General features: G+C 38.2%; 1 protein-coding gene across 2 annotated transcripts in view; it reads left to right on the plus strand.

Annotated features, from left to right (window-relative positions):
• Positions 1-22,183, plus strand: part of BBX (BBX high mobility group box domain containing) — a 319,247-nt gene that overhangs the window by 111,898 nt on the left and 185,166 nt on the right. The window lies entirely within an intron of this gene.

Consider the following 22,183-nt stretch of genomic DNA (forward strand, 5'->3'; position numbering starts at 1 on the left):
ATATAATGAAATAAAATAATTCTTTAAAAAAAACATTGTTTTATATATAGCGTCCAATATTTTAAATTGTACTTAGTGTGGAAATAGGTACTGTTTTATCTTCTAAAGGTAGAGTTCCCTCAGCTAAATTTTAATATTTCAGAAAATAAAGATACTGCACAGATTACATTATGGAGAGTATATCTTAGAATTGCAAGTGGAATTACTAACGTTTGGAATGGGTCTTTCAAAGACAGAGATATTCTCATCATAGGTAATTAGATATCATTCAGCTTCAAGAACTGAGTTGCTGCCTGGTGACAGGCAGTGACACAGTGTTCTTTGATTTTCTTTCCATGTACTATTTTGGTCTTGGTTTTGTATATACAGTAGGACAGGAAGTATATTGGGTTGGATTACACCTTTGTAAGTCATTTTCAGCCATCATACAGTTCATTGATTCTACTGACCTTCAGTGCAATGGGCCAAATGACTTGCAATCAGTTGATTCAATTCATCCCTTATAAGTGCTTTTGTTCATAAATATGCCAGCAATTTATTTTTCTGGGTTTGTTTTTACTTAAACTTTGGGCCTTTAAAAAATTAATTTTTAGATTAAATGGTGGTAAAATAGGCTTTTTGTATGTGTGGTTCTACACATTTTAAAATGTGTATATTTTGGGAACCAGCAGTTAGCGTAATGGCTATGTCGCTAGACTCCCACGTAGTTGACCGCGGTTCGCGTCCCGGACCCGGTGGCTTAAAACTCATGCCGGGTGTGTGTGCGTGCGTGCCCAAGATCCCAAGAGGAGAATGGAGGAGAAGGGATTGCGGCATGACCATCCCCACTGGGGGGTGATTTCTCGCTTTCTGTCTCTATGTCTCTCTCTGTCTGGCGAGCACATGCGCCCTATAGCAAAAACCTCCCCCCCCCAAAAAAAAGTGTAGATTTTGCGTACAGTTCTATGTGAAAATTTAGAAAAGTTCCATCTCCCTTCAAAAGTTTCTCATGCTATCCATTTGCATTCACATCCTCCTCCCAGTTGTAACCCTTGGTGACCACTTCACTACTCTAGTTTTTATCTTTTAAAGCAGGTCATATGCATGGAATCATATGGTATATAACCTTTTGAGGTTGGTTTGTTTCACTTCGTGTAATGCCTGAGGTTTATCTAAGTTGTTGCTTGTATCTGTAGTTTCTCTTTTTGTGTGCTGAGCAGTAGTCTGCTACATGAAGGGTCTTCAGCAAGTTCGTAGAAATACGTGTTATGAGAAAACTATACATGGATTTCAAACTTTTTTACACCAAAGTAAATTTTTACTTTGTCCATTTTTCCAGGAACTTTTTGGAGTTTCCCTCATAACACACTTTCTCTCTCTCTGTCTCTCTCAGACACACACACACGCTGCAGTTTGTTGAGTTATTTATTCACTTGGTTGTTTTTGATTTTTTTTTTTTTGAAAGTTTTTTGCTATAGGGCACGTGCGCTCACCAGACAGACAGCGATACAGAAAGCGAGAAATCACTCCCCAGTGGGGATGGTCATGCCGCTATCCCTTCTCCTCCCGGGATCTTGGATATGTACGCACATGCACCCTGCGTGAGTTTTAAGCCACCGGGTCCAGGACGCGAACTGCAGTCGACTACGTGGGAGTCCAGCAACATAGCCATTGCATCAACTGCTAGTCCCTGGTTGTTTTTGATTTATGGAAATTTTGAATAAAGCTACTATAAGCATTTATGAACAGATATTTGTGTGAATATAAATTTTGATTTTTTCAGATTTAATACTAGGAGTCGGATTTGGTGAATATTGCAAGTGCATGTTTATATATGAAATAGCCAAACTTCTCTGGAGCATGTGTACCATCCTGCCTGTAATTCTTTACTATCTTATTATTCTTTTTAAGAGTGTTTGCCTTTATTTATTAGAACATTTTTACGAATCATCTTTCAAGTTTTTGTCCCATAATTCGAGTATCTTTTGTCATTTTAGAGTTGGTGTCAATTGAGTGTCTTTTTCTATGCTAGTTGAGATTTTTCTATTTATTTGTATATTAATTAATTTTGGATTTTATTCTGGACATCTTGATTATTATGTAATGAGATTCTAGGTCTTTTTTATATCCTATGGAAGTTACTGATATTTCAGTTTTAGTAGGCAGTTGACTCAGTTGGGTTCAGGATTCAAGTTCCAGTCAGCCCACTGTAGTAGTAGTTCTTATATTACTTCAGTTTTCAGAGCCTTCTCATTGTTACTTGGGTCAGGTCTACTTATTTGCCATCCATTAGCGAGTTTGGTAATTAGGCAGTGTTCAGTCCTAGTAGTTCAGTTCTCAGCATTTGTAATATGTTGTTAGGATCAGATTCATGCTTTATAGGTGAAAGTGAGAACAGGAGTTGATAGGTAGCTGGAAGGAATCACTTTTCTGAGTGCCTCCGTTGCCCTTTCCCTAGTGTGTTGTATTTGGTCCTCTGGTGAGAAACCTGGGGTCTTTAATTACAATTCCCTGCTGTGCAGTTCCCATGATTGTGCCACTGTCTGGGGACAAATGGTGGAAGGACTATGAGACAATAAGTGCAACAGGAGTTCACTGCACCTTCTTAGGACCAATTGTCTTCCTCCTTCAGAATTTTTGCTCTTTCCTAGGGCTTTAGTTTTTGCTGACTCCTCTTGCCACCACAGAAATAAATATTTGAGGCCTAGCACACGAGAAAGTAGAGAAAATGGTACTTTACATTTTGCTGTTCTCCTATTTCCCTGCTATTTTCAGTGTCCATGTGCTCTCTGTCAAGTCTTTGTAGCTCTCGAAGTGAGACAGACAAGATAAAGTGTGCTTATGCCCATTCACTCAGGCTAGAACCTACTGGGCTTGCTTTAGTATTAAAAGAATTAATTGGAAGAGCAAGAGTAGATCTAGGTTTTGTGGTGTCTGAGGCTCATACAATTTGGAGATTTTCTTTAATGAAATAAATACAAAGTCATTAATATGAAATGAGATGCTGTATGTGGAAGGGGGCTGTGAAATTGAAGGCCCTGGAGTTTATGTTTCATTTGTTTTGCTATCAACCTACCCTTGAGGAAAAGATAAAACATAAACAAGTACTGATTATGGGTTGGGTACTATAGAGAGTGGTTTTTATTCTTGTTTTCATTTAATATTCATAAAAGTAAAAATGTAATCTACTTTTACTCCCCATTTTACAGACAAGATAAACAGACTTAGAGTCCTAAAATTATTTGGAAAGAAGCAGTAGAATTGGACTATAAAAGTCAAATATACTGGGGCCAATAGATGGCATGGTGATTAAGGTGATGAACTCCCCTGTGGATACAGTTCGAGTCCCAGACCTGGCCACTTGAAAATCATGCCAGGTGTGTGTGCATGCGCACCCAAAATGGGACTGTGGCATGGCCATTCCCCCCTCCCCCAGAGGTTTTTTTTTTTTTTTTTTTCCCACTTCCCCTCTCACTGTCTTTGTCTTTTTCTGGCAAGAGTATGTGTCCTCTGGCACAAACCTTAAAACAAAGAAAAAAGTCAGATGTACCAAAGCATAGGTCTTTGATTACCTGTACTATTTTGTAAAATAAATAGACTATAGATTATGGAAACCAAAATAGAGTTGTGAGTAATAGGCTCAGGAGCCATTCCGTCTGCTCTTGGTTTATCAGTGTGACCTCAAGAAAGCTCCTTAACCTTTCTTTAACCCTGTATGTCTTACCTCTACACATCTGTAAAATGGTAATAATAGAACCTACCTCATGGAGTTGTTCTGAGGATTTGTTAGTATAAAGTATTTAGAGCAACTAGTAGAATTAGTTAATATAAAGCATTTAGAGTAAACAACATTTAAATGAAATCAAAGCATTTGTGGTGCTTATCAGCCTACTTACGGAGCAAGAATTATGAGAAAAGGGAGTTTTCACATACTTACAAATAAGGTTTTTTTTTTTTTTTCTTTTTGAGAGGTTTTTGCTACCACGCGCATGCGCTTGCCAGAAAGACAAAGTGAGACGGAGAGACAGAAAGCGAGAAATCACCCCCCAGGGGGGGATGGCCATGCCACAGTCCCTTCTCCTCCATTCTCCTCTTGGGACCTTGGGCACACATGCACATGCGCCCGGCTAGAGTTTAAGCCACTGGGTCCAGGACTCGAACCATGGTCGGCTACATGGGAGTCCAGCGATATAGCCATTACGCTAACTACTGGTCCCACAAATAAGTTCTGGTCATATTAAACACTTGGAACATAAGCTGAGGTATGGTCATTGGTAATATAGCCTACCTATGATGCAGTCAATAACATTTTTGTTTTCTGTCAAGGATTTAAAGCATTTAAAAATTTTAGGAGTATTTGTTTTACAAATAAAGCTAGAAGAAAAAATTTTTCGTATGGATGTGGAAAATTGGGGATGTATAGGTTAGTGGCCAAAATATTGATAACAAATAGAGCAAGAGCAGTTCAACAAAAAGAAAATCTTCCCTTTCATAGAGTTATTTAAAGACTCAAACAGCTCCAGGCTCTTCTATAAAATGGAGACAGTAGTAAATCAATCTGTATTAGTTACCCGTTGAAGTGTAACCAATTACCATGAAACTTTAAACAATGAACATCTATTAGCTCCCGGTTTCCATGGGTCAGGAATTTATGGGATGGCTTAGTCAAATGATTCTAGCTCAGGTGTCCATCCTAAGGTTACTGTTAGATGCCAGTTTGGGCCGTATTCCTAAGAAACTTGACTGGGGCTGGAGGACCCCTTGAAGGTGGGATTCACTCACATTCCTGGTAAGATTGTGCCTGGTTTGCAGGAGGGGCTCAGGGGGTTCCTCACCATGTGCATCTTTTTATGTGACTTTTTAAGTATCCTCATGATGTGATAGCTGGCATCCCCTAGAGCAAGTAGTCCAGGAGAGATTCAGGTAGAAGCCACCATGTCTTTTAAGATCATGCTGTATATTCAGTAGTAGCCTGCTGGTTATGTGGATCGACCTTACTCAGTGTGGAAGGGGGACTACCAGCAGGTAGAAATCACTGGGGACCATTTTGGATTTAGGCTGCCACCTTATCTTATATAACGATTAAATGAGATTATTCTAGTGAAAATTCTAGAACTTGTTAGGTGCCTAATGCAATCCATGTTTGGTGTGTGTTACCTAATTGGTGGTCCAGGACGGTAGAAAGCACTTTCTGTTGTTTCTCAAATGCAGAGGAAATTTTTCCTGTCTCTTTGGGGAAGAGGTGAACACTGATCTCTGACTGATTAGATGAAAAGTCTTCAAGTTGTTCTTATAATCATTCGTTTGTTAAGAAGCTTGTTTGGCTGGGACCAGCAGTTAGCGTAATGGCTATGTCGCTGGACTCCCACGTAGTCGACCGCGGTTCGAGTCCCGGACCCAGTGGCTTAAACTCACGCCAGGCGTGTGTGTGTGCATGCCCAAGATCCCAATAGGAGAATAGAGGAGAAGGGATTGTGGTGTGGCCATCCCCCCTGGGGGGTGATTTCTCGCTTTCTGTCTCTCTGTCTCTCTCTCTCTGTCTGGCGAGCGCACGCACCCTATAGCAAAAACCTCTCCAAAAAAAAAAAAAAAAAAGAAGCTTGTTTGGCTGTTATTAGGCATTAAGTGGAAAGAACAGTTTAAATTTGAGGCAAGAATATTGATAAATGTCGTAAGCTGCAATTTTGACCCTAGTGAACTCATTTAATTATCACCTAGCACATCATTATTGAGGAAGAATAATGTATTTCGAATCTGACACATTCAGTGTTTATATGTGTTTGAATATCATTTAACCTCTCCTACTTTTTCTAAGGTTAAATAGGTTTAATAGACTATATATTGTGTTGTCTGAAAAGTCATGATGTATTATTGCAAAGACAAACATAAAAAAAGTCATGACTTTTCGGAAAACCCAATATTACTATCAATATTTTAAGTATAGCTTATTTTGAAGTGGACTCTTACTAAATTATGTAGAAAATAATACATAACAAAAATGTCTGATAGTTATTTCTGTTCGTTGTGAAAAAGGAAGCATGAGCTTTGTTATTTAATGTGACTTTTTCTTGAAATGAATTGTTCTTTGGTATCTGAAAAAGCTGCTTCCTTTTTTCCTATAATGCTTATTTTGATACTGAGTGTATGCATGTGTGTAGTGTGTGTGTGTGAGTGTGTGAACTCTCCAGAGCAAGAAGGACAGTTAGAGGGAAAGTGAGAAATCCCCCCTCCCCAGGAGGAGTGGCCACAGTACAATCCCTTCTCCTCTCTTCTCATTCTGGGATCTTGGGCATACGTGCACATGCACCCGTGCACCCAGCATGATTTTTCAAGCCACTGGGTCTGGGACTCAAAACATAGTCAGCCATGGTGGAGTCCACAGTGATGTAACCACTACGCCATCTGCTGGATCCCTGGAGTACATTTTTAATGTTTTTTTTTTTTTTCTCATGGTAGTAAATAATGTTACTATAATACTTGAAAATGGCCATCATTTTATAACAGTTGGAGTCTGATTACATTGGATTATTTATGAACAAAATGAATTGAAATAATTTTTGCCCTTAAATGTAGTATAAAACTTAGTCCATAAAGAGGTGGTACTCAATGTAGTTAGTGGAATATCATGATTTATTATAGTAATAAATAAATATTTGTCCACTGGAGGGCTCCATATTTTAAAAAGTTATATTAAAGATATAAATACTGGGACCAGCAGATGGCATAATGGTTAAGTCACTGATCTCCCACATAGTTGACCATGATTCAAGTCCTGGACCCAGTGGCATGTCCCTACATGCCCAAGATCCCAAGAAGAGAATGGAGGAGAAGGGTTTGGGTTGTGGCCATCCTTCCTGGGGAGTGATTTCTCGCCTTCTGACTGTCTCTCTCTGTCTCTCTGATGTTGCACATGCCGTATAGAAAAAATCTCTCTTAAACAGTAAAAACAATTTTAAACACTATAAAAAAATCTAAAAGATTTTTTATTTTTTAAAAAAGCTTATTTATTTATTTATTTTTTTGATGAAAGTGATATAGAGAGAAAAAGAGATAAGGATCCTCAACAGGATCTCACATCATGATTCTGCCCCCCTCCATCTTCCCAGCCAGCCAGGATCATATGTGTGTGTACCTGGAGTGTATAGGTTGACCAAGGAACTGAACTTATGATCTTCCATATGGATCCGGCAGTGAGTTACTGCTGCACTACCAGGCTAGTCCAAGATCCCATATTTTTTAATAAAATTGCTAATAAGTAAAGATACTGAATTGAAAAGTTGCTGATTATAAATAAATATTGTGTGGATGCGCAATCAATATGTTTTTAATGGTTTGTTACCTTTTATTGGAGTGAGAGTAAAACATACTACTCAATTTCTTTATAAACTATTTCTCAACTCAGAGATCTGGTATAAAGCTAATCACTTAAAGCCTCTTAGTTAAGAAAGAAGTTGAGATAGATTATTTTTCTCATGTTTCCTATATGTACTATTTTCATATGAGGCAACTTCTTTTTCATAGGGTTTATTGAGATTATTATTTCCCTCTAGTTTGACAAACTCTCCATTATCTTACATTTCCATTGTAAAAAAAAATTATAAAACTGAAAATTGAACAACAAAATAAAAAAGTAGATGTGGCATCAGTAGTTGTTGATGATCACTCATTTTCAGTTTTTTTTAATACTTAATATTAGAATTTCTTTGGTGCAGATATGTAGTTCACACTGTTTTGTTCTGAAAAGTAGCTTCAGAGCTCGTTTTCGTTGTTAAAGTAAATGAGAACTTACAAGGGTGAGGGATTAGACACTCTTATAACATATATTAGTACCCGAGGGAAGCATCTTTTTTCTCTAGAAGAATTCTAGATAGAAAATTCTACTGTGTTCCTCAAAAACAGCATTTTTGCTTCCTTGATCTTTCCTACTTGAAAGAAGTGTTTTGATTTCTTTATAATTGTGAAGTGTTTACTTTTTAAATGTTTGATCTGAGCTCTGGGAAGCCTGCAATTTCTAGGGTAGTTAAGCAGTTTTTTTTTCCTTGATAAGATTTGGGTTTTTTTGTACTGAGTTTGCAGAGCTGAGGATGTGCAGTTTGGGCGATTTGGGTAGTTAAGTTCCTGAGTTGTTCAGTAACCTCCTTTAGCACCAGGTCTTCAGCAAAGGAAGATAAAATTGCTAATGAGAAAGAAATAAACCAAAACAAGAAATAAACCAAAGCAAATAGTTTCTATACTTTTTTTAATTTGAAAACTACCAAAAACATATGAATATATAAATTCACACTTATTTTTACGTAGAAGGACTAAATCTTAATATAGGGGCAAAGATACAAAAAAATCATGAGAGAAGACAGTCCTTAAGTTAATACTAATTATTCATAATATTGAGCAGCATCGTGAATAATGTTTTAAAAAAATTTAAAAAACGCTGTCAAATTGGGCAGCTTCACCCTCCTTAGCCGCCCCCCCCCCCAACTCTCATTCACACCACTCTTTAGTTGAGGACAATAACCAATGTCATTAAATTGGGGGCACTGAATACATTTTTTTCCTTTCTACAGACACACCATTTATGTCTAATGTGTTCAGTCTTTTTAATAGCGATCATGGCATACTTTTGGTTGCAGACAGAAATTTCACAGAATGTCCTTAATATTTGTCAGCTATGTCACAAAACATGGTTTTTTTTTTGGGGGGGGAGAGATTTTCACTGTAGGGCGCGTGCTCTCGCCAGACAGACAGAGAGAGACATAGAGACAGAAAGCGAGAAATCACCCCCCAGGGGGATGGTCATGCCGCAATCCCTTCTCCTCCATTCTCCTCTCGGGATCTTGGGCACGCATGCACACGCGCCTGGCGTGAGTTTTAAGCCACCAGGTCCGGGACATGAACCGCGGTCGACTACGTGGGAGTCCAGCGACATAGCCATTACGCTAACTGCTGGTTCCCACAAAACATGGTTTTAGCCATAAAATATGGAAGAAAATAGGAAAGGGCGTGAGTGAAACACACGACAGCGTCTCCCTACTGCCACAGGAATGTGAAGACAACTGCATTGCTTGCATTGATAATTCTCCCAACATCTTTGTCACACAGATCCATTCATATGTGTGTCAGAAACTGGGGTGATATTTACCAGGATAGAGGTACAGCCTTTCCATTAAAGAGAATAAGCCTAACTGGTCTGATTCCATATTACTCGTAACCATTTTAACCTTTAAGCATCTGAGCTCATTAGTCATAAGCATTAGTTTTGTTTTAGAGAGAGGGAAAGTGAGAAATCACACTACCACCACCACCCCTCTCTGGGAGTATGGTCATGCTGAAATCTCCTCTCCATTCTGTTCTTGGGATTTGGGGACATGCATACACGTGCCCAGTGTGGTTTTTCAGGCTATTGGTCTGGGACGCAATCCCTAGAGTTGGCCATGTGGGATCCAGGGCCTTAACCACTATGCTACCTGCTGTCCCAAGCATTATTAGTTTTTAACACTTAATATTTTTAAAATTCAGTACTTGTATATCTATAGTGGTTTTCAAGCCTGGCTGCACCTTGAAATCCTAGAGAGATTCTAACAACCAATGCCCAAGAACAATGCTAGAGATAATTTTGACTTAATTGGTTTAGGGTAGGAAATGCCTGGATATTTGCATTTTTAAAAGCATTTCCTTTGTATTTTGTTGTTCAGATTTACAGCAATTGGTTTGAAAGGGAGTAGCATTGGAAACTTTTTGAGGTCCCTACAAATTCTGATTAGTTAAGTGTCTCAAAGTAAATACAAATACTCTTTCTATTTGAATATGTTCTTTCCTTCTTCACTCTTCTGGAAGGTGGAGGTGGGGGAAATCTGATACTATTTTGGTTGCTAACATTATGTAAATTATTTTGAATTCAACTGCTTATATTTCTGGGATTAAGAGCAGGGAGAGTGATGTTAGATTTTCAGATAGAGTTTACCCTGACCTGTTGAGTTTGTCAACTCTATTAACCAATAAAGCAGTCAGTTTATCTTTCCCTTTTAAACTGGTTCTAACAGAAAATTAGATATGGTCTGGCCAAGTAACTAAATAGTTCAGTGAGTAAAAAATGCTTTGGGGTATAGAGATTTTTTGAAATGTGTAGGACTACAGGATATATGCAACAGACATGTGTTGTAAGGAGTCCAAGTTTGGGATTATTCTGCCCACATGACAGGTTACCCCAACTCCTAGAAATACTCAATATTGTCAGTCTTGGGCAAGGGTGACAACGTGTTGTGTTCTTTCTAACTCTTTTCGCAATGTTGAAGAAATTGTCCAAAGGCAACCTGTGAAGGTTCCCTGAGATTGCAGCCATTGTACCCCTTCTCTCCTGATTCTCCTTAGATGATGACCTTGGGTAACTTCCCTCCACCATAGGTTTAACTTGTATGTGTTTGGGTGACTCACAGATTCTGATGTCTGCTCATCCTTTTTATGATTCATTCAGTGTAATACACCATGTAAAAGCAATCTTAATCAGTGTCTCTGCTGACTAGAACCAACTGTAGGTCCCTCCTCACCCCTAACCACCTGGACATACAGTTTTTCCTTCATAGTGGACTAATACTACCTTCTCACTCTGCCCAGGCAACTAAGCCCCTGGCTCCTTTTGGGCTTACCCCCTAGTAACTCAGCATATTAGACTGTTGCCTAATCAAATATACCCACAAAGTGCACCACGTGGGCACATAGATAAATATAGTAAATATGTTTAGATTAAAAGAAGGAAGGAGAAAAATCACCATACAAGACCTCTGTGGTATGAGAAAGTAGTGTTGGGGGAAAAATTTTGAAATTTCAATTAAGTTTTCTGATTGAGGGCATCTAGATTTTAATCAAGCGTTTTATGTGTAATGTATTGTTTTTATTTTTGTATGTTTAAATTGAAACCATTTTCCTTGCTTTGAATTAGCTTTTTAAAAAAATAAAAAACTAAAAAAGTAAAACCTAGTTAGTTCACACACATTTAGGGGTTCTGTTTTCTTTTTCTTAAATTTTTTTAAATTTTAGATTATCCATATCAACCTGATGATGTTTCCATCCAGGTCAATTTTTCTGAACTACCTAAGATTCTTTGTCTTCTCTTCAGTTGCTACCTTTATGACTTGGATCTAAGAAATACAAAAATTTATTTTGCTTTTACCCAAAAAACCCCACAAAATAGTAGTTACTTAAATTTGATATAATTAAAAACTTAGGAAATTATTTTTGCATATATTATTTTAACAAAATTCATTTTTAGAAAGAGGATATTCCAAAGTGAATTGAAATTGATTTTCAAATTATTTGATCCGGGTGCTTTCTATGAACACTGGTAATCAAAAGTTGGCTAACATGTTCTAATCCCAGATTCTAGTGAGAACCTTTGGTGGAATCTTAGAGACACTTACTTCTGCTAATTTATTTTAGTACCTTTCAGTTTTCAAAAATGGCTGAATGTGTTTCCTGTAATTTATTTGAAGGCTTTTTTTTTTTTTTGAATGGCAGAGGGCACATGTGCTTGCCAAGAGAAGGGAGGAAGGAAAGCAACTCTCAGTGAAGCCTGGCCCCTCCACAGTCTCTCTCTTATTTCTCCTTCCCATAAATATTTTGGACATGCGTAGACATGGTCCTGATGTATTTTCCAAGGCACCGGGGCCAGGGTTTGAACTGTGATTAGCTGTATGGGATCAGGCTCCCAATGCATAGCACATAACCACTGTGCTACTATGAGACTGGCTTTGAAGTAAATTTTTATACACGAAACATGATATTTAAAGTTGAGCTTGTGGGAATCTGTTTTTTTTTTTGCTTTTATATGAGGTGTGGGGATAACTTCCAGAGAAAGGTTCACATGATAAAATGTGCAGTTATCTGTGCAGAGACTTTGTTAACTGAAAGCGAATGTCATCTGGTAGGGGAAAAGTGGCTGAATCCCTCAGGAAGTCAGTTGTAAGGTGTGTTGATTCTACCAAGGCATTAACCTCATAATCATCAATTCCAGGGTGCATTCTCTATCTTGCAAATGCAGCTAAAAATATGCTGAAATTCTAATTTCACTAGATAATGAAATAAAAATGTGGACGTAAGCCTGTAAGATACCTAGGAAATAGAATTCCTTGTCCAGTGTATGTGACAAATCCCTTGCTCCCTTATATTAGTAACCTATTCTTTTGGGGTGTTCATAAAATACTGATTTAAAAACAAACAAACAAACAAATGAACTGCTAACTCATCCATGTAGAAAAGCCTTGGGGTTGAACGATTTACCCATCTGATAATTTGTACTCTGTAGATTTCTTTTCCTCTTTAAACAGTTGGTGAGTGTAACTGTAACGATTGGTGACTCTTCTTCCTATATAAAATTGTATCAATTAACTTACATGAACTATTATAATTTCAATAGATTTCATTGTCCATAATATATTTGAATTCCTAAGGATGCTTTACGAAAATAGATCATGCTATTTATTTGGAATTCTTTCATATTCTAGTTTAAATGAATTGCAACAATAGCATAAATTTAATGTGTGATAATTGATTTATATTAATATTAAATTTTTTATTACATGAAAGGGTGTATACAATATTTTAATTAGAAATCAGCATATATTCAATTTCCTTAAACAGTCTGGCTAATACTAATATTGTGATTTAAAATGCAAATAACTTGAACTTTCCCGCCCTGTTACTGCACCAGGACGTTGGGCATGGAGTAAAGGGATAGAGCTGGCTACTGGGCATCACGGAGTCTCCCTTGCCTTTGTTTTGTTTTCTGAAAGCTAGGGAATCTCCACGTTTGCGTCTTACATCTAAGGCCTCCGTGCCTTGAATGAATCTCCATATGGTACCTTCTCAAGATTCTGCTTTTTTCTTTAGTGATGAACAAATACCTAAGAAGAACTCACTTCACATTTGGACAGATCTGATGGTTAGAAAGTGTTTCTTCACACTGAAACTCCCAAACTGTCTCCTAGAAACATCTGCTAATTGATTCGTTTTAAACTCTGAAACCACCATACAAAATTATATCTTGTGTCTCTTATGAGACCCGGAAAGGGTACGAAAAACAGCACTTCTTCTTTTCCAGAGTAACATTATCATTTCCTTCAACCATTCAATTCCCCAATAGGGTTGCTTAACCCCTTTCCATAATTTCTCATTATTCTGGTCCAGAAGCAGTTTGAGTGTATTCTTCCCTGATGCAGAGAGTTACCACCAGGGCTTTTCTCTCTTCTTGCTGGACAGTGTGCTTCTACTATCTCCAGTTTATATTTGGGTACTTCACAGTGCTGCCTCATATTGCAATGTATCATTTACATGTTTTTCAGTTAAGATAGGATTCCCAATTCTCTACTTCTGGATTTTTATTTGTTCTCTTGGCCAATTCTAAATTTAAACTATAGGTATTATTTTTGAATAATACACACTGATAAAGATAAGACAGTGCCTTATTCTAAATCTGGTGCGCTTACCTACTCCTACTCTTGTTAATCTATAGTTGGGGGGTTTTCATTTAGACATATATCTGTTAGCTTGCATTTATGAGTTTTCATGCTGAATTTCAGAAAAGAAACCTAGAGTTTCCCACTTAACAGCATCTTTCCTCTCCTCTACCTGTTAACCACTTTCAGTTCTGTATAAAATTAGCACACATAGAAAATACTCAGCAAGCACATTTAAAATAAGAAAAAGGAATGGAAGTGGGGTAGTGGATAAACGAAATTTATTGGGTCATCAGAAAAGTCATGACGTTTTTCTATGCTTTTCTGTGCAAGGATGTGCTATGACTTTAATGATAACCCAATAGTTAGTTAAAATAAAGTTCAGTAGTGTTGAACTGTGCTATAGATTTTACTATAAACAGACTTGAATTATAAGGCTATTCGTGACTATATCATAGACTGAATTTTGGAGATTCCCCAAAATTCATTATGTAAAACTCATGATACTGGGACCAGCAGTTAGCGTAATGGCTATGTCGCTGGACTCCCATGTGGCCAACCGTGGTTCAAGTCCTGGACCCAGTGGCTTAAACTCACACTGGGTGTGTGTGTGTGCGTGCCCAAGATCCCGAGAGGAGAATGGAGGAGAAGGGATTGTGGCATGGCCATCCCCACTGGCGTGTGATTTCTCACTTTCTGTCTCTCTATCTCTCTCTGTCGGTCTGGTGAGCACACGCGCCCTATAGCAAAAACCTCTCAAAACAAACAAACAAACAAACAAACAAAAAACAAAACTCTTGATGCTGACTAAATTCATCGAAGGCTACGAACTGCATGCCAGAATTGGAATCCAAGGTGCATTACTATTATATACCCCAAAGTAGAATAATTGAAGTTAAATTTTTGCTGTGTGTCAGAACGGACATTGGCATTTCCAGAACACTTTAAAAGCCTGGTTGATATTTCAAGTTTGGAAATAAACCCTAGGTCTGAATTTATATTTAATGATATTCCTTTCTTTCCTTACCTTCAAAGTAAGAAACAAATATTTGTGTTATTGCTTCTAAGTTATAGCAAGGTACTTTGTTTGAAATCTGATTAACCATAGTTTGAAGTTTGGGTTTTTGGTTGAATGTAAATGTTCACATGTGACCACATCACATATATTATTTTCAACTTTGATGAAAAAGACTTGGGACGAGTAAATGATTATATATGTTGTATGACACCCCAACTCATTGGTTCTTTATGGCCATCTATAAAAGTAACTTAAACACCATGCCTTTTCAGGTTACAAAGATTCCATTTAAAAATTATATGAAAAATAGATGTGACGTCATGTATTTTGCCTTAATATTTCAAAAATTGGTTATGTTTTGTCAAAGGTATGCATAATAACTCCCATAGAAGCAAAACATTGTATCTCCAACTATTCTCTCTTTTTTTTTTTCTCCTCTTAAGACTAAGAAAAAAAATAATTTCAGGCCTAAACTTTCATGGAGAATGATGTGTACCACTGTGCACTTAAATATACCATTGCACATAGTAAACTTAAGACATTCGAAATGTTCTTAGAATTAGTTTCAGAAGTCAAATTCGGGGGCCAGCAGTTAGCATAATGGCTATGTCGCTGGACTCCCACGTAGTGGACCACGGTTCACGTCTCGGACCCAGTGGCTTAAAACTCACGCCGGGCGCGTGTGCGTGCGTGCCCAAGATCCCGAGAGGAGAATGGAGGAGAAGGGATTGCGGTGTGGCCATCCCCCCTCGGGGGTGATTTCTCGCTTTCTGTCTCTCTGTCTGTCTGGCGAGCACACGCGCCCTATAGCGAAAACCTCTCCCCCCCCCTAAAAAAAGAAGTCAAATTTGCATTTGCCAGTTTTTTAGTGTTTATGTTGAAATTCAAATCTTTTCTTTATAGGAAATATACATTGAAGGAGACAATTGGCGTAGTAGAAATAGAGATTTAAAATCTAAACATCTTGACTTATTAAATATAATGATATGCCTAAATTATGAGTGAATTTTTTGAAATTAGGATTTTAAAATAGAGTAAAATAAATCACTTCTCACCTTCATTTCTTTCAGTAGATATATCCGTGATCTAGTGCTTTTAGCTTCTTAGCTTCTTTTATTTCATCAAAACTTCGACCCATTCTACTTTCTTTTCTCCTCTCACTTGGGACATGAGTAATAACAGTGTAGCATAGCTGTCATCTATTTTATATGCTGTGCCATTATTCAGGTTTCACACCCATTCCTTACCTAGCCACCGTATCCAGGGAGGAGTGAATCGATTGAGCAACCTTGGGTGCTGTTTCTTCCCTTGAAGCCTGGGTAGAACGAGGTCAGTCTCACTCAAGATACATGGGCTGTGTTCCCAACATACAAGTACACTCATGGTGCATGAAATAGATTCCCCAAATCAAAAGTGCTTTTACCCCAGAATTGGGGTGTTTATGTTGGGCAAGCAAAAGCTAATGCCTATTATTTTCTACTTCACAATAGCCAGTATAAAAAACATACTTTCATAGCTCATTATTCTGTTAAGTAAGGCTTCTCCTGTGAGTTTCCTTTTTAACTTGAAAGGTGACAAAATCTGATTTTGTTAATTATAAGAAGTTAAAATTTCAAAATACTAATTAGCAGTTGAGAGCCGTGACTTTGCAGGTGTCTCTAGGGTTGCTTCAGGATAAGCCTTTCACTACTCACATTATCGTGCTTGTAATTGGTGGCCCCAAGGGTCATAGAACACTGATTTCCGTGGGTCAGTACACTGGAATTAGTGACAAAGGGTAAACTATCTACCAGTGGAAGTACTTGGAGAATGTTTGCTTTGACATTTTGAATTGCTTCACTTGAACCAGATGTTTTATATTAGTTTAAATATTGACTGCTATAGGAGCAGTAGCATCTATACACAGGGCATTTACTCATGATTAATTACCAGTGGCACATTCATACTGTACAGAGGTTGTTATTGTAGGGCATGTGCTCAGTCTTAATGGAGGACATAATTTTAATTGGTACTAGGTGTTTCTAGTGGGAGTGAGCATTTAAGGGAGCATCATTGCTCATAGAGTTTCAATTGGTATTGTTATTCTCTAATCAGTATATAATTTTAAAACTGTTAGACTGCAGTAAATTGACATTACCTTTTTAATTAGCAGACTTAATTTTTTTAGAGTAGTAAGTTATAGCAAAACTGAGCAGAAAGGACGGAGAATTCCTATCTACCCTCTGTTCACACAGAAACAAAACCGGCATTATTATTATTATTTTTTACTCTAAGGTATTTACAAGATTATTTAGAACACAAAGAAATATTTTGCAAAATCACTTCTATGACTAAAAGGTATCTTTTTGTGCCTTTAGACTAGAAAGTGGAAAGTGTTGTAGAGCCAAAAAACATTGTCTAACTGAATCCAGAAAGTAAAAAGTGCAATTTTTTTTTCTTAAGAGAGTTTTTTTTGCTGCAGGGCATGTGCACTTGCCAAAGAGAGAGAGACAGAAAGAGAGAAATCACCACCCCGGGGGATGGCCACGCCACAGTCTTTTCTCCATTCTCCTCCTGGGATCTTGGGCATGCATGTACATGTGCCCAGTGTGAGTTTTAAGCCTCTGGGTCTAGGACTCAAACCGAGGTCAGCTACATGGGAATTCAGCAATATCACCATTGGGCCATCTTCTGGTCGCAATGGAGCCCTTTTTTATGAAACTTTTCCAGCTTCACATTGCTGCTGTGGGCGACTGTGGGGCCAAGAATCTAGACTGGGGCATCCTGCATCTCTATGGATGTCAAATTTCAAGTAAAACTGATTAAGTGTCCGGTAGAACAGTGTGGTATTGGGGCACATGTACTGACCAGGGCAGGAACCCTGGATCTGTCTGGCCTCCCTCTGCCTCTCTCTTGCTAGATGGTTGAAGGGATTGAACTGAGCTGCCTCTAACTCATGTGCTTCCAACATTGTATGGTTCTGCAGTTGCACAGGATGTCTGATAGGGAATAACATCATATCGTGCAAAAGGAGCAGCGCGTAGTGACGGGAACAGCATTGTGAAGACCTGAGATACTGTCCTGGCTTGGTCACAAACCAGCTGAATGACTTTTGTCCAAACACTTAAGATTTCTGGGTATTACTTGGTTTCAGATAATGAAATATTATGATTGGACTTCCTTGATCTTTGCTTGGGAAAATTTCTTGAATGTTCTCATTTAAAGTAGCAAATTATGCTGTCATATTATTTGTCCTAAGAATAACTTCTTTGTGAATAATTTTAAAAGGGAGCATGTCGATACTTATTATAGGCCAGACTTCTCTGTGTCTTCTTATTAAGCATATTCTTGCAACAAATTTATCTGGAGCCAAGAATCTCTTTGTTGGTAAACTATTTGATGAAAATACATTCGACAAACCTGAAAAAGGACAGACATTTTTTCTGGATAATTAAAAAATAATAACATATACATACATGTGTGTATACATATGTATATGTATACACACGTTTTTATTTTTTCTCCCCTTTTTTTCTTATTAATTGCCAGAGGGCCCATGTACTCACCAGAGACAGATAGGGAGAGGGAGAAGGTACCCCCCCAGTGTGGTGTAATCACATTACATTCTCTTCTCTGTTTCTTCATCTTGTTGGGATTTGGAGCGCACACTCACCTGGCATGTTTTTCAGTATGTTAGGAACAGGATCAAACCATGGTCAGTCACATAGCATCTGGCTCCCTTAACCACTAGGCTATGGGACTGGCTCTGATAACATACAATTTTCAGTAAAAATGTAATATTGGGGCCAGCAGGTGGCATGGTAGTTAAGGCACTTAATTCCCATATGGTCGAATGTGGTTTAAGTCCTATATTTGGCAGCTTGAAAAACCACACCTGGCATGTGTGCAGATGTTCCCCAAATCCTGAGACGAGAATGGAGGAGAAGGGAGTGTGGGGATTTCTCACTTTCCCTTTCTCTGTCTCTCTCTAGTAAGCACATCTGCCCTATGGCAAAAACTTAAAAAAGAAAGAAAAGGAAAGGAAAGGAAAGGAAAGGAAAGGAAAGAGAGGAAGAAAGAAAGAAAGGAAGAAAGGAATAAAGAAAGAAAGAGAAAGAAAGAAAGAAAATATATATAATATTAAATAATATCACAACATTTTAAATTATATTTATAATCATATTTCTTTAAATTATTTCCATGGAATTTAAATCTATCAATAAAGGACAAAAAAGAGAAAGTTCAATGTCTTATTTCTTGGAAGAGAGTATTTTCCCTTTAAAATTATGTAAATTGCTAATTACTGAGTTCTTTTTTATTAAATCACATTGAACTAAAGTTTTTCTTGTATACACATAATTTTCTGTATATTCTAAAATGTTTCTGAGTTGAATGCAGCCAAGGGGACCCTTTCTCACCTTAGAGGACTAAGTTCTGAACTGGATTTCCATGTCGCAAAAATAAGAACTCAGGCTCAGGTTTTTCTGTGTTCTCCCTTGAACAACCAAGAGGTTTCATTGATCTCAAATGTATGGGGATTTCTTCCCACCAACAAGCAAACATGTAGTTCTGCAGTGGATACAGCTGGGTGTCCTCCGTTTCAGGTCATTTCTGACCCTGTCTATGTGGAGTTAGTGTCGGATTTCACAGGTTGAGGTCCAGTCTTCAAGCTGCCCTCAACAGTTGGCCAGTCTGAATCTCCAGGACAACTAACAGTTGAGGTTTCCACAGTCCTCTCTTCACAATTAATTTGTGGAGCAGCTGACAGAACTCAGGGAAACACTTAAGTTTGTTGGCATTTGTTTTGTTTTGTTTTGTTTTTGTTTTTGAGAGAGAGATTTTTGCTATAGGGAGTATATACCTGCCAGAGAGACAGGCAGAAAGCGAGAAATCACCCCCTGGGGTCTGGCAATACTGCAGTCCCCGCAGTCCCTTCTCTCCCATTCTCCTCTCGGGACTTAGGGCACAAACACACATGCTCCTGACTGGGTCTTTGTTTGTTTTTTTAAACTTGCCAAGGTCATGTGTGTTTTCCATAGAGAAACAGAGCATGTGTGAGAGAAAGCACCCCTCCAATGGGTCAACACACCACCACAGTACTTTTCTCATTTCACTGTCCTGCTGGGATTTCGGGTGCTCATGCACACCCAGGGTGTTTTCAAGCTTCTGGTGTCGGGATTTGAACCATGGTCAGCCAGGTGGGATCCAGCACGCTTCACCACTAGACTACAGGGATGGCCCATAAAGAATATCTTAAAGGATACAAATAAACAGCTGGGCTTGGAAAGGTCCTGAGTGCAAGAGTTTCTGTCTCCATGGAGTTGGGGTGCACCACCCTCCCAGCATGTGGATCAGTTCTTGTTCACCTTCCTGCAAGCCTCCATGTGTTCAGCTGTTCAGAAGCTTGTCAAGACCTGTCTTTTTAGTTTTTTTTTTTTTTATAGAGACTTCATTGCACAGGCATTATTAAAGCATGAACAGTCATGTAGAAATCTGATAGGACGAAATGGGTCTGATTTAGTGCTAATAGACTAAGTAGGGAAATCCAGCAAGGCCTGGTTTGTTCCTATTCTTGACCTCTCTGTGCAACATTTCTTCCACATGAGTATGGAACAGGATCCCTCTGGAATTAGATTCTTAATTTCTTTTTTTTTTTTAAAGATATATTTTTGCTCTAGGGCACATGCACTTGCCAGAGAGACAGAAAGCAAGAAATCACCCCCCCCCAGGGGGGATGGCCACGTTGCAATTTTGGGCATGCACTCACGCATCCAGTGTGAGTTTTAAGCTGCTGAGGCTGGGACTCGAACTGTGGTGCATTATGTGGGAGTCCAGCAGTATAACCATTATGCCATCTGCTGGTCCCATGGTTCTTCATTTCTTTTTGACCACTCTATGGCCTACCTTGAGAAGCTTCAGAAACCAAGGACTAAAGACCAAATAAATACTTGTGAGCCAGGGACCATGGGTGACAAATAAGTTACATAGATATTATAATATCACAGTTTCATTTCCAGAGCCCATTCCTGCCAGTACAGGCTAATTCCTGAAATGAGTAGGTCAGGGTTTACTTGCATTAACCCAGTCGCTGAGGGGTGTCCAACAGAACTAAGAGTAACCTGTTTATTTTCCAGTTTAGTGCTCAGTGGTTTGATAGAGCTAATGAATCTTCCCAAAGTACTTGGAAGTTCCCTGTTGTTATTTCTGATGGAGCTGTTGGCAAGCATGTTTTTATATTCTTCCTGGAAATGAAACTCCTTCTGTCTTAAATGTATAATTTCCCTTGCCCGAGAAGGTCAAAGGCACATTTGTATAGTTCATGAGAATATAAAAGAGGCATTCAGTGCCTCCCTGCCAAGCCATCTGACTGGACTAATGCCTATTCATTTTCCACCTCTGCTTACAGAAACTGCCGACATTCATGGTTCCACCATGTTCCTTGAAGCCATAATGTTATGGCAAATGATTATTATAATAAAGTATCTATGTTATGAAATCAAATAATATACGTTGAAATTGGTAGCAGTAAAAAGTGGTTACTCCAACTGTCAGAATTCAACACATGTTAAAGCCACCTAAATTAAAATATAATGTACAGTGAAATACCATTTGAGAAAGTAGCCATTCATTCAGCATCCAAACGCTGGGAATATTCAAGGCAAACTTTAATATGCTCACAATACAACTTTATTAAGTGCTTTCCTAACATGTATTGAGCACTTACTGTATGCCAAGCACTTTGCATTTATAATCTCTTCTAAAGTTTCAAAGGCAAACCTAAGAGATGTAGTGATTTATTATCCCAGCTTTGCAAGTGAGGAATAGAGATCCAAGGTAGGCTTGGAAATTGGTCTAAGGCTAGTGAGCTTAGACCAACACCATGCTGCCCACCTGTCTGCTATTTGGGAGACTATGGAGAGAAGAAAGAGCCAATCGTATTGCATTCTCGTTGGCCTGCGTTTCACGTCCCACTATCTGATGAGAACCCCACCCTTCAGCTAGGTCTGTCCATATGCTCCCAGCAAGCCATGCTTGTTCCCAGGATTGAATTTCTGCTCATTCTGTGCCTTTCCCTGTGACACCCTCTTCCATCCTGTCTTTGCGTCCTAAATTGCCATTGGCCTGTCAGGTTCCACTTTATTTCCTGTTTTATTATATGTCACTCTATTACTGTGTAACCTTTTTGTGTATATGATTACCCAGTTAGATCATCGGATTCAGAAAAGCAACAACTCAGTTAAAATCCCTATTGTCAGTATTAACATATAGTATGTCATTAATTGCTCACATAGTAAAAGCTCTTAGTTACACAATTTGCCTCTCTGTTCTGTTGACATAGGTGATAATTTTTTAAAACATAATTGTATAATTGGTACAATATTAAGTACTGAAGAGTAGGTTTTTCCAAATCTTTCATGTTGCTTTTATAAGAAATCCATGACAAACAATGAAAACTAGAGTTTTCTATTTCTGCTACCTAGTGTTTTCTGACACTATATTGGAGAGTTCAAACAAATGGACAAATCTGTCATTCCTTAGTACTGTAGCTACTTTGGTTTATTGCTAGATAGTAAGAGAGTTCCTTTCTCAGTATAAATGACACTAGTGATTTCATTTGAAGATTGGTGACCTGGCTAGAAATGCTCTTAAAATAACTGTAGTCTAGGTGTCAGCTATGAAAGATAGGCAGGTGACTTTAACAAAAATAATATATTTATTCACACTTCATTTTGTTGTGTGTATCTCTCTCTGTGCATTCCTG

This window comes from Tupaia chinensis, unplaced genomic scaffold (genome assembly GCF_000334495.1).
Source record: "Tupaia chinensis unplaced genomic scaffold, TupChi_1.0 Scaffold148904_1, whole genome shotgun sequence".
Classification (NCBI taxonomy): Eukaryota; Metazoa; Chordata; class Mammalia; order Scandentia; family Tupaiidae; genus Tupaia; species Tupaia belangeri.